The sequence below is a fragment of the Canis lupus genome, chromosome 10 (genome assembly GCF_011100685.1).
Source record: "Canis lupus familiaris isolate Mischka breed German Shepherd chromosome 10, alternate assembly UU_Cfam_GSD_1.0, whole genome shotgun sequence".
Lineage (NCBI taxonomy): Eukaryota > Metazoa > Chordata > Mammalia > Carnivora > Canidae > Canis > Canis lupus.
This window is the reverse complement of record NC_049231.1, coordinates 19,100,203-19,113,091: the sequence shown is the minus strand read 5'-3', so window position 1 is coordinate 19,113,091 and position 12,889 is coordinate 19,100,203. Positions and strand designations below refer to the sequence as shown.

Below are 12,889 nucleotides of genomic sequence, written 5' to 3'. Positions count from 1 at the left end.
GCGGCGTCAGGTGCTCATGGGCAAGTCCCCGCCCCCTGGCGTCCCCCCTCCCCGACATCCGGGATCAGCACAGGCTCCTGGGGGCCGGCGGGGTGTCAGGAACTCGCGGGTGGGTAGAGAGCCGGGACGTGCAGTTCATTCTCATTCAGGGCCAGGGCCCCACCGTCCCGATGTAGTCGTTACCGCGTGCTCACGCGCTGTGGCTGCATTATGATGAGAGCTTATGTCCAATTTGCTGGGAGCCGGCAAATCGTCGTCTGCTTTTCCGCGGCACACACTCATTTGCTACTTGCCCTAGGTGTTTCTTAAAGTCTCGCGTTTTACACACGGACAAATTAAATCTTGGTTTGAATGTGTCCCTCTCCGGAGCTGACATAATGTGGTTTAATCGTCGTCACACCTCTCCAGTGTCTCCAGCCCATAATCATCTGCATTTTCCAGCTGCAGGTTACTTACAGGGACGCATCCTTAAAGCCAGTAATGAAGTTATTAAATTGAGTCGGGTCCTTGCCACTCTGCGTCCTGCTGCCGGCACTCTGGGGGCGGCCGTTCCGAGCGCCGGGGGCTTGGGGAGCATCCCCCTTCGTTCCCAGGTACCTGGGGGGGGCGTGTCCTGAGCATCTCCACGCGCAGCCACGGGAGATGCGAGTGTGAACACGTGGGCGGGGCTGTGGGAGGGCACGGTCCCAGCGGAGCAGGGGGTGGTGAGGGGGGCATGCAGCGTGCAGCACCCACGCGGTCCAGATGGACCCACGGGCGGATGTGGGCCGGCCCCCCTCTGCACCTCCTCTCCCAGCCTGCGGGCTCCTGGAACAGATGCATGAACAGGTGCGTGCTGGGCCATTTGCGGGGACGGGCCTGAGTCCTGCGCCTGCCACGGATATGCTGAAACTCTAACCCCGTGTTGGTGAGGCCCCGGGAGGCGGTCGGGGCAGGCGTGTGGGGTTAGTGCCCTTCTTGGAAGAGACGGGAAAGCAGTGACCTCTGTGTGTCTGGACACCGCATCTACACTCAGGAGGAGGCCTGGCCCAGGAGATGGATCTGCTGACGTCTTGGTCCCGCCACCCAGAGCCGTGGGTGACAGGTGTGTGGGCTGCGGGCAGAGGAGGACAGCGGGCACTCATGTTCCTGCATCCGTGGACCCTGAGCACGGATGGGGCTTGCTGGGGACGTGGGCCATAGCCGGGAGCTCTCATTCAGGCCCCAGGGAGTGTCTGTCCCGAAACAGAGGCCCCACCTGGCCATGGGCCCCTTCCCCGCCCGGCCAACCCCTGCTGGCCGGGGCCTTTCCAGAGCCCCGCTGTCCCTGCTTCCTGCCCCTTGGGCAGGACGGAGCCCTGCCCTGAGCTGTGGCATGGCGCACGCGTGACACCAGTGACTGCTGCATTGGGCGTCCGCGCAGGGGTGTCTGGGGGGCTCAGGGCCTGGCCTGGCACGCCCTCCCTGGGCACCAGTATCCTTCCTGTTTCAAGGGCAGAGACGCAGAGCCCGTGGGGATCTGAGCACGGAGAGCAAAGCCTCTCCCTCGGGGGCAGCGAGAGCTTCCTGCCACGGCGTCCCCCTGGGCTCCGGGGCCCTCGGCGTCCAGCACCCAGTTTGCCCAGCAGTGGTTCCTGCCACGCCAATGCGGGAGAACTGCTCACGGACGCCAGGCGCCTCCTGCAGGCCCTCGCGGGGCCAGGCGCTGGACGGCACATGAACACGGGCCTCCTCTTCCCCATTCACCCCTGCAATAACCTGCCGCTTCTTGGGGGCCTGGATGATTGACGCTGGCGATTACTGAGGTGATGATCACGGCTAAGAGCCGGCGTCCCTGTTAGAAAGTTCCAGACGCCAGCAGGTGGTAACACACCACGCGCTCCCAAACGGTGACCCCACACGTTTCTTAAAACCCAACAGCTGTTTTCTGACATCCCTACGCTGGTCTGGGCCTTCGCAGAAGTCGGTGCTATCGGCTCCGGTGTCCCCGCTCACGGCCGGTGCTCGGCCTCCATCACTCTGGAAAGGGCCGCGGGGTGGGCTGCGGGGAGTGGCCTCGGGGCTCCCACCCCGGCGCGGGCTCTGTGTCTCAGGGATTAGGGCCATGGCAAGGACCCGGCTGCCTCCTGGGCCACAGAAGTGTGAGATGTCAGCTGTCGCTACCGCCGCTGTCGTTAACACTCTAGAGCCTTGTCCCCCAGACCGGTTCTGGAAGGCGGGGTGGTCCTTGACACAGCAGGGCCAGCGCGTTGTAGCAGAAAGCCGTGTCTCCCCCTGCCCAGGCCCGGCGTCTCATCTTGGTGGGAGGTCAGGTGGGGGGGATGGCCTGGACCCTGGCCCGGACCCCAAGGGCCAGGTTGGGACCTAGAAGGCCCGTGTGAATATCCTTAGCTAGTGGGGGGTGGGCAGTGGGGCCGAGAGGTCAATGCAGAGAGCCCTGGGGCAGAGATGCCCAGTGCCATCCTGTGTCCTTGCTCCCAGTGCCTTCCTGGCTTGGCCTGCTCCAGGACCATGTCCCGCTCCATCCCCGGCCGCTCTGTCCTTCCTGCCCTGACTGTGCTGTGGGGCAGTACACGATGCCCCCCCGCCCCCCCGCTGTCCTCTTTGTAAAAGGTGCACCGTCCAGCTAAGTGGCTTAGTGTGGCATCCCCGGAGCATCCCCGAGACGAGGACGTGTGTGTAGACGATGAGCGAGGAGGCCCGAGGGAGCAGCCGTGAGAACGGAGACAGGAGGGTGGTGGCTGCCCAGTGACCACATTGGGCAGCTGTCCTCCCCCACCCAGGGACAGAGGAGGAGGACGAGCAGAGGCTTGGTGGCCGGCGGGGCACCTGTCGTGCTGTACTGAGGTGGTGTGGGGCAGCTGAGCAGAGTGGCGGGGCATTCCCGTCACCGGCTGGCCTCCTCGGGCTCTCTCATGGGTCCTGAGCTGGAGATGGGGACAGGCCTGCAGGAGCTGCTGGTCTCTGATCAAAGGCCTGAGCGGTTGGGCTGCTGAGGGGTGTCTGGGCTCCCCGGCGGCCCTCGCGGAGCTGACGTGAGCAGTCTGGCTACCATCCACTGTCCGTTCATGTGATCGGTTCCTTGGTCCACTGAGGACACGGGAAGGTCCCAGCCGCGGGCCATGGAGAAGCGGGTGGACAGGTTGCGGCCATGCAGGGAGCAGGGATCCCGGGGGCTGCGGGAAGCCTGAAGGCCGGCCATGCTGTCGGGGGGACAGTCACCGTCTGGGGGGGGATGTCCTGGGCTGCTTCATAGCTCTCCTAGCCGTCAGCAGCAGCAGAGCCAGCCCGCAGCCCCGAGCTGTGCCCCCGACTGCAGTGACTCCTCTGGGCAGCCCTGTAGAGGAGACAACCTGGGGAAACTGAGTCTCCGAGAGCTTTCAGCCTCTATCCACAGCCGTGCAGGGAGTTAGGGGCAGAGAACGGAAACCCCAGGAGACAAAGCCTGTCTTCCTCTGTCTCGCTGCCTCTCCGGTGGCCACGGTTGGATGGATGGCAGGGGTGGGGCCCTGGGGTGGCCAGGTGGGCTTGGAGCAGGAGCCAGATGGTGCCGGCTGGAGCTTCCCTGGAGGCACAGCCACGGCCAGCGGCAGGCGGGAGAGGACCCCGTGTCCCTGCGAGGGTGCCAGCTCAGGCACAGGGTGGGCTCCGGGACCACGGGAGGACCCGCTGCCGTGGCCGAGTGCCAGGCCTGCACAGAGCAGCGGGGACCCAGATGTCCCCAGACCTGCACTCGGGCTGCTAGACCGAGCAGGTTCCTCTCCCTGGGGGGAGACCTCCCATTCCAGCATTAAAGCCACGAGGCTGTCCGTCCAGCAACATTCTAAAAAATATCCAAAAGCCGAGGCCCGGATCTTGGACCGTTGGCAGCCCTGCCCAGCTCGGCCCACCTGAGTGCCGGCTCTGAGCAGAAGCTGGTGTTTTCTCCCGCTGATGAGGCCTTTCTGTCCTGCGTGGAAGCCTTGGCCTCCTTAGGTCGTCCCGTCTGGAAGCCCTCGGGCCACGCTGGACACCTGGCTGCCGCCCACCCAGCCCCTTGGCCCTGATCACAGCAGGTGCCCGGCTGGTGGGGCGGGCAATGCCCGGGAGCAGCGTCCCTCTCCTCCGGGGGGCCGGCTCTGGGCAGCGGGTCTGCATCCCGTTCCGTCCCAAGTGCCGCCCAGGCCCCTGAGGCCCGTGGGAGGCGCCACGGGTACACATCAGCTTCAGAGGATCGGGGGCCACCGGGCACCCCCAGGGTGACCCTCCCAGGCGCATCCTCCCACCATAAGCCAACAGGCCGTGAGCTCAGCTAGTGTGAGATGATGTGTGTGGAGCGGAGATAAGAATTTGCAAAAGGGGAGCTGGGCGACAGTGGCCAGCGTGCCAGGTAAGAGCCGTGCCCGTGCTGCGGGGGCGGTGGGTAGGGCTGGCAGAGGTGGGGGGTCAGCCGGGGGCGAGCCTGCCCCTCCCTGAAGCCCCCTCCTCCAGGTGCCGCACGGCCCTGCAGAGTGGCTTACACGGGATGAGGCATAGATGGGGGCTTCCTGGCTGAGCCTGCAGAGGCGGGTGTGACCTGAGGGGCCACGTGCCTGGAACAGGAGACGGGGCTGGTGGGGGGCGAGGGCCTGCCGGCAGCCATGGATGCCACGTGGAGAGGCCCAGTCCCAGCCGGGGGCCGGGAGAGGTGTCACCTGTGTGTTTGGGGGGGCAGGAGGGGGTCACAGAGAGCGGGGAAAGCCCCAGACCCCAGGCCAGCAGAGGCGCGTGCTCCCCGCGTGCTGGGTGCCCGGCCTGCCTGTGCCCCGCTGTCCTGCGGTTCGGCTGAACTCAGGGGCCCGGGGTGCACCCTCCCTGAGCCGGGGGCCCTTCTCTCCCCCGGTCCTCCCCGTGTGCCCCACGACGCTCTGCCCGAGTGAGGACGTGGACCTCAGTCGCCCTGGGATGTGCGGGGCTGGCGACGGCTCAGCTGGAGCCCGGCCAGGGCCTACGCCCCTTGTGAAGACGCAAACTGCGAGCATAGCCAGAGGTTCCATTCTGGGGTGAGGGCCGGGGGTGTCCCCCCAGAGCTCCCTGTGGGGTACGACGCTGCTTCCTCTACATGCACACGGAGGGGAAAGAAGAGCCAGTGGGCAGGGGCCCCCACGCGTGACGAGCTCTGCCCGAGGAGCTGCGATCTGTGCCCTGAGCATCACTGGGAGGCGGGGGGGAGGGGGGCACAGGGATCACCGCTGGGCCAGCGGGCAGGGGGCAAGTGGGGGGTGCCCAGCCACACCAGGGCCTGGGGTGGGGGTCCCTCCGCCCGCCCCCACAATGGGTGGCTGTGCCCTCGGCTGCTTTGTGTTCTCTGTGACAGGGGACAGTTTGGGGGAGGCTCCAGCCTGCTCAGTTCTGGGACAGGGTCACGGCCCCGGGGGGGAGCGGTGATCAGGAGGGAGCAGTGGCTGCGTGGCCGCGCCCGGTGACCCACAGCCCTCTCCGCCTCGGTCACCGGGATGAGTGCTAGTTGATTGTGACCTCCTCAAAGTCATCCTGGCAAACCTCGGCCCGAGGACACGCGTGCATTTGTACATGTGTGTGCTCGGGGGTCCTGGCTGTCCCCTTGCTGCCTGGCTGCGTTCTCAGTGGGGGGCCTGCCGAGGTGACCTGGATCAGGCCGAGTCAGCTCCGTGTCCCCACGGGGGCTGCAGCAGGTGCATTTACGCCACAGGCATCAGCACAGGGTACGAGGTGGGGATTCGCGCAGAGCCGCTTGTACAGCATCTCCAGTGCCCCGCAGAGCACCGCCAGTGTGCCCCCAAAACGGGGCCCGTGGGCGCCGCGCGTCTCCCACTCTCCAGAGAGTGGACGGACGTGGGGCAGAGCGGGGACCGGGGCTTCCTCCCCCGGGACGCGCATCCAGCTCGAGGTGTCCCCCTGTGTCCCGGCCAGCGACCAGCACCCTGCACTCGGGCTCCCCGGGGGGCGGAGCTCCCGCTGGGTCCTCAGTGCCAGACTCGGGTCCCAGCTCTTCAGAAACACGGATCGAGAGTGAGTTTCTTCTCCTTTCGATACTAAAAATAATGGCAACAAATACTGGCTTCCTGAAGTCCAGCCCAGCTGGGAAGACTCCAGATGGTGAAACAGAATTTAAGATAAAAGAGCTGGGCCCCCCTCCCGCCCCCCAGGAAGCCCACGTCGTGCGGCCAGCCTGGGGTGCGGGGCCAGCGCACACGGCTGCGGCGCGGACTCATGAAGCAGAGGTTCTGCGTGAGGATGTGTTTCACCGCTGTTGACAAACCCGTCTTTGAAACTCGAGGCTTTAAGAAGGAGCACGGGCCCCGGGGAATTCGTGTCTATCCCCCGAAACCCTCTGCGGTGTGGATTTCCAGAGCGGTGCGTGCGTGCACACACCCCGTTCACACCCCCGCGTACACGCAGCATGCACGCTCAGACACAAACACAGGCACACGGGCAGAGCACGTGCACACACGTAGCTACGCACAGATGCACATGTGTTCACATGCACACACCCACAAACAGTACAAACGTGGGCATGCACCCACAGGACATGCGTGTAACCATCCACACGCACACCTGGGCTCGCATACAGGAGCCAGCCCCGTCCGTTGTGACAGTTTGTCTTTAGGGGGTGGCTCCTGCTCACCTGGCCCCCATCACGTTCTCCCGGAGATGGGTGTCACCTGTGTCATGTGCGGGTGGGTGCCCCCTGGCGTGCGGGTTGTGTGCACCCGCTGTATGTGTTCAGCGTGGTGCCATAGTGTGTACCTCGGGCACTGGCACACCATCATGTGTGCCCGGCGGGTATGTTCCGTGTCGATGGCACAGCTGCCACATGTGCCCATTACGTGTGTCACACATGCCTCTTTCACGTGCATGTCATGATCCTCCCCTGCATGCGGTGTGTGTGCCCAGTGTATGTGCCAGGTAGATGTCATGTGTGCCAGTGGTGTGCGTGTTCCCGTGCTCCCACAGCTGTTCCGTGCACCCCATCACGCGTGCACTACTGTGCACGGTGCGCGTGTGCCTAGCAGACCTGCCCTGCGTGCTCCCTGCACACAGGATCCACTGTGTGGGCACTGAATGCGCTGGCCGCTTCCAGATGCCGAGCCAGCCTGACCCCTGGGCTCAGGTGGCGCCAGCCAGACGCCTCTTGCGCGTCCTGCTGGCATCCGGGCTCCTGCCATGGGGCTCCTGCCGGCCGCTCACAGGCCACTCCGGGTGTTCGCTTCCTTTCTGTGCGCCAGGACCTGCACCCTCCACTCCGGACTCGTGACACCTGCTGTGCACTCACGCCTGCCCTCACCTCCTAGGTGGCCCAGACTTGGCTCGTTGGAAACCAGACACTTGTCAGCACTCCCGGCGCCCGCAGCAGGCTTCCGGCACATTCCCCCGCCAACCTCTAGCCCTCCGCCCGTGTCGCTGGGCCTAGCCTCGGCTCATCGCCCAGGTCTGCCCACTTCTGACGTCTCCTCTGTCCCTTCCCGCTGCTCTGGGTTACTGACGGCCGCGCGGCCTGCCTGGCCCCTCAGTAGTGCCCAGAAGTCCCTTCCTAGGACTCTCGCTGTGCTGTGGTCCCCTTCACGGCCAGAGACACAGGGCTCGCCCGGGCTGTCCAGCTGGGGGCCGAGAGCGCCTGCCCCGAGTGTCTCACCATCACGAGCCCTGCTGTGGCTCAGCCAGCGCGGCCTTCCTGGGCAGCGGCCGTCTCCCCGCCCATCCCATCCCGCTGACCCACCCATCTTCTCCCCTCGAATACGCTCTGCAGGAATACAGGTGACCGCTTGATTGGGTCCAGGAGGCTCTCTCTTTGGTGGCCTCTGGGATGGCGTGTCCGTCCTTGGATGGAGCCTCCCGAGGACACTGGGAGTCCGGTTGTAATTAAGGCATCGCGGTGTCGTTTTGGGCAGGACAGCCCTTCCTCAGTGGACAAGCCTGGCTCTTCTGTCCTGGCAGGTGTCCCTGCGGCTTCCATGGAAACCCCGCACTGTGCTGCCCAGGGCCAGGCCCTGCCTGTTTGTTGCATCAACTGTTCTTGTGGAAGTGGGGCCTGGGTCTCACGGTGTCGTGAGAATGCGGGCCCAGCCACGTGGGAGCAGTGTGGGCACCTCGGTAGAGTCTGCACCAGCCCTTGCTCTGATCCTGGGTGAGTGTGAGGCACGCAGCTCTGGGGGGCTTGGGGCTCCCCTCCTGGTGTTCCTGAGGTAGACGCTGCCCTCCTGCCCCTGCCCCATCCTGGACCCAGGAAGAGGAGGAGCTACCCTCCCAGGGTGTCTGTAGGCCATCAAGGCGATGCCAGACTTGCCCGGTGTCCCGACCTGCAGCTCCACTCCCACACGGCCTCCTGTGCCCAAGGCCTCCCCAAGGGTGTGGCCGTCTGGGTCGGCATGCAGGCCCCAACACTGCTCCTGTCCACTCCCGAAGCCTGCCTGCTAGCTCCCTACCTGCTGCATTTACTGCGTCTTCCTCCCTCTGAGGATGCCACCCGGACTCTCCTCCACTGAGATGACTTCTCCCCATTAACCAAGGCCAGAGTCCCGCCCCAACCACTCCTACGGCCTTTGGTGGTTGGAAAGTGCACGTGCTCACACTATTTTAACAAATCCCTGCAGACGGCTATTGCACACACACACCCGTGGACGTGTACACCATTGTCTTATTCTCTTTAGCTACTGCAAACCTTTGCGTTATATGGATAGAACGCACGTCACGTTATCTTTGGGATAATACACTTTCTCAAGTCATAGAACACCACATGGCCTGTGTGTTAAAAAATTCAAGCAGCCAATTAAGTTTTGAAATGACAAGATTCTATGATTCTACCTCCCTGACCGTTTCCCCAGGAGCAAAACTGTGAAGAGTGTACTCTTTGCCCCTTCTGGCCCTTCCGCTGTAGCTGTAGTTTTTACTTACTTTTTTTTTTACCTGACCCTCTGATTTCGGGTGCCTGCTGACATGTTGCGTCTCATCGCCACGGGCTGGCACCTGCCCCCTGTGTTCCAAGCTGGGGAGGATGCACAAAGCCCACTCTCCACTTCCACTTTCCACCTAACTTCCTCTGTATAATTAAGAAAACACAAGAATTAAGAACTTCTAATTATCTTTCTACTATAAATAATTTTCTGAGCTTTATCTACACCTTGGTTTTAAACCTTGAAAATGAAAATATGGCAGTCATGGTATTACTCCACAGATTTTATGCATATGTCACATTTGTGGTGAGCTCGGTGGAGAAAGAGGGATTTATTGCAAAGGGTTTTAGCAGTGGAAGGAGATTCTTCCATGTGTGAGGGCCTCATGCATTTGTACGCATTTTCTTTAGTTTACTGTGGTTCTGAAGAGTCAGAGAGGCTATGTTTTCTTGATCCCATATTCCCACATCCCATTTCTGGATTCCTCTGGCTGCTGGCATGTCAGCTTTTTGTTTGGGGTCTGTCACGGGTTAAACTGAACTCTCAAATGCCCTTCAGTGGTTTGCCATGTGGACAGTTGAGCTGGGTATAAAATTCTGGAAGCCGTATCCTTTCCCGTCAGGACTTAAAAAGCCTGCTCCCATTGCTCCCAGAAGCTGGTTTTGCTAAATGGAAAGTCATTATTGGTTGTTGGTGTTCTGTTTCTTCTGACCGATTTTGAGGTTTTCTTGCATTTCTTGGGTCTGGGCCTGCCCGGTGGATCTGCTCAGAATATGGGGCCCCTAGTATTGGATGATGGGTGTTCACTTCACATATGTGACTTTTCCTGCTCTCTGTTCCCTTTGTTTTTCTCCTTTAGAATGCCTAGTGAGTGAAAGGTTGGCAGCCAGGCTATACCTCGTGTGTGTCTCGACTTTCACCTACCTTCTCGGGGTGCTTTCCACTTGCTCTCTGTTCTGGGACATGCCTTTGCCGGTTTTTTTGCACCCCGGTTTTCAGTAATGCCCAAGCCCCTGAGCTTAAAGGTGGTTAGCACATTCATTTCCTGACTTTTTTTGCTCTCTCAGTTTCCTTTACTTCAGAGTAGCCTGAATGATGCTACTTAGAATGATTATTATGATTTCTCTCTTCCTCGAATCATTTCTGATCTCAGCCACCTCATTTCAGGTGTAGACTATCAGCATCCTGAGTCTTCCTTCCTGTTCATGCCACTGCCTTTCTGCAGCTACCTGGTGGTCCTGCCTGCCAGGTCCTCCCTGTCTAGGAATAAAGGCTGAGGTGTGTGCAGTGACTGGTCAGTGTGGGTCACCATGGTCTTGTGAAGCCCAGCAGGCTTCTTGCTTGACTGGGAGAATCTGGGTTGGGGGGTATTTCCCAGTCCTGTTTGTGCAATCTGGGGAAGCCAGTGGGACCCTTCTCAGTGCAACATAGAAACATATAAAGTACCAAGAAAACCAATTATATCAAAACGAGTTTTATCAAATGTTGGAAAGTTGATTTTGATAGAGTAATATGTTTGCTTTATTAAAACATTATGTAAGAACGTCTGGCAGTGGGACAACTGTAATTTGAAGTCAAGGTGAACAGAAACAGTATTTTGCAATATTTGCAACAGCTGTAATGTGATATGAAGATTCCTAGGATTTCTGTCAGTGGCGGAATCACAGTTATATCTACACTATTGTGTTTACTGCCTCTGTGCCCACTCGAAGGTAATGCCGATCGTAAGCCAGAGACATACCACACAGGATGCAGACTTTCTCCAACCAGGGTCTTACGCCTCCAGCATCTGGGGACCTCTCCGGGCTGGGGCCACCTTTCTCTTTGGACAGCATTCCCCTCTCTCAAGCCTGAGCTAAATTTGTCTGACACCAGCTGTGTGTGGCGGTGTCAGACACCCCCTTCCAGCGAGTGTCCACTTTGTGAGCACGTGCCCACGTGCCTTGGACGCGCTGCTTCCTCCTTTGGCAACACAGGCCAGTAGGGGAGGACCTGGGCATGCTTCTGGTGGCTCCAGCTTCAGGCCCTGTCCTGCAGCATCATTCCTGAATTTCTCACCCTTTCTGGCCTCCAGATTGTCCTCATTCTTGACTCTCAACACCATTACAGTTTTATCAATTTTGAAAACGTCTTTCTGGTGAGAACTGGAAGTCTCTGTCCAAGGTCTGCCTTGATGCTTACCCTGGCCTTTTGAACAGACTTCCCAGTGGCACTGGGGCCTCCATCATGTGCACTATTGACCCACTCTTGTGGGCGCCAGCCACAGGGTCCCTCGATCTTCCCGTTACTGCCTCTAGGGGTACAAGCAATGCTACACACATTTACTGGTAGAAGTACTTGGTGCCCAGAGGAGGAGGTGCTTTGGCCCCCACAGCAGGACTCATAGGTCCTCCTAACCTACCTGTTGCAAATAAATGCCCACGTGCTTCTCTTTATGAACTTCCTTTTCTTTAATTCTCTTTACAGAAAGATTCTCCAAATGGTTAGTTTTTAAAGTTCCCCTGGTGAATTTAAAGTATTTTTCAATTTTCCAAATTTCAAATAATATGCACCTAATTGGGAACATGGGATGTCAGTGGTGGGCTTTGTTTCCCGATTGATGTTTCTCTGGGGTCTTGGGTGTGCGAACAGAATAAGCGCCCCGGTGACCCTTAAGCCTTCTGAAGCGGACAGCTCTGCTCCGCGTGAGGAATGACGGCAGTGACCTTGGTGGAGGTCAGACTGTGCACACGAGGCAGGACGGTTCCCCCAGTGATTGCCACAGGTAGGGTATTACTGGAAAGTGTCTAGGGGGTGAAGGCAGGGGAGCAGGACAGGAAACGGGGCTCCGAGAAGGGGCTGCAGAACGCCAGCCCTCTCTGAGGTCCCGAGTCGCTGGCTGGGGCGAGACCGGGGCCACTTCTCTGGGTGAGGGTTGGGACTGGCACCCTCATCTCACAACGCTTCCCAGGAGGGCAGGGGCCTTGGGGACTGATGTCCCCAGAGGCGTGGGAGGGACTCTCAGGTGGCCTCCCCTCTGATCAGGGGCTGGTACCCGAGGATCATGGGAAGCAGGCAGTGGCGAACGGGGCGCTAGTCCTGGCCTGCCCTTCTTTGTTGGATTTGGTGCCTGCGTCCATGTGTCTGCGGATTTCAGGTTCCCCAAACACACAGTGGGGGCCTGGACCTACCTGACCTCTGGGAGCCCCTTCCAGGTCTGCCGGCTTTCCCTTCCTGGTACATAGATGTCTGGGCAGGAAGGAGCCGCCTTCCTGCCAGCCCTACCTTATCCTCACAAAGCCCCTCATGCCCTGGGGAGGGGGAGGTGTCCTTGCCGCCCACCTGTCTGGAGCAAGGCAAAGGCACAGGTTGGTGCAGAGCCTCCGGCCCTCTTCCACATGCCAGCTCTTTGCTGGGCCTTTGAATTCAATTCAGCCAAAACTGCCCGGAGGCCTACCTACTACAGCAGCCTCGGTGCCGGGCAGCCACCCTCAGCAGGACACGGGTGCTCCTGGCCCCGGGCACCGCAGGCGAGGCCAGTGGCCAGAAGGAAGAGCGCCCCTGCCTAGACCGGACCAGGCAGGCAGGGAGGTGCCCCCGTTGCCTCCAGATTGTCGTGGACATCTGGGCATTTGCTGTGCGCCCCCACCTCCCCGGCCCCGGCCCCGGACTTGGTGTGCGTGTGTCCCCGGGCAGAGGTGCCGCGGGTCAGCGGAGGGCAGGAGGGCCGCCGCGAGGCCTGGGCCGGGCGCTCCCCACCGCTGGGGCTGCGCGGAGGGGGCTGGGCGCGCTGGAGGCGGCCGCCCGCCGCGGAGGCTCTGCAGTGAGGCCCCTGCGCACCTAGGTGGAGCCCGACCCGCGGTTTTGGGCTGGACAGGCCCCGCCTGACCCGCGGGCGCGCCAGGCGGGGGCGCTGCAGGGCGGCGGGGGTCCCCCGGGTCCCCTGCGCGGCCCAGTGCGCATCGGCGGCTCCGCGGACCGGGCGGAGCGCAGACGGCGGCGGGCGCGGGCCGGACTCCGGCTGGGGCGAGCGGAGCAGC

At 61.2% G+C, this 12,889-nt stretch overlaps 1 protein-coding gene across 2 annotated transcripts in view; it reads left to right on the top strand.

Moving 5' to 3' along the window:
• Positions 1-12,889, top strand: part of TAFA5 (TAFA chemokine like family member 5) — a 154,686-nt gene that overhangs the window by 47,294 nt on the left and 94,503 nt on the right. The window lies entirely within an intron of this gene.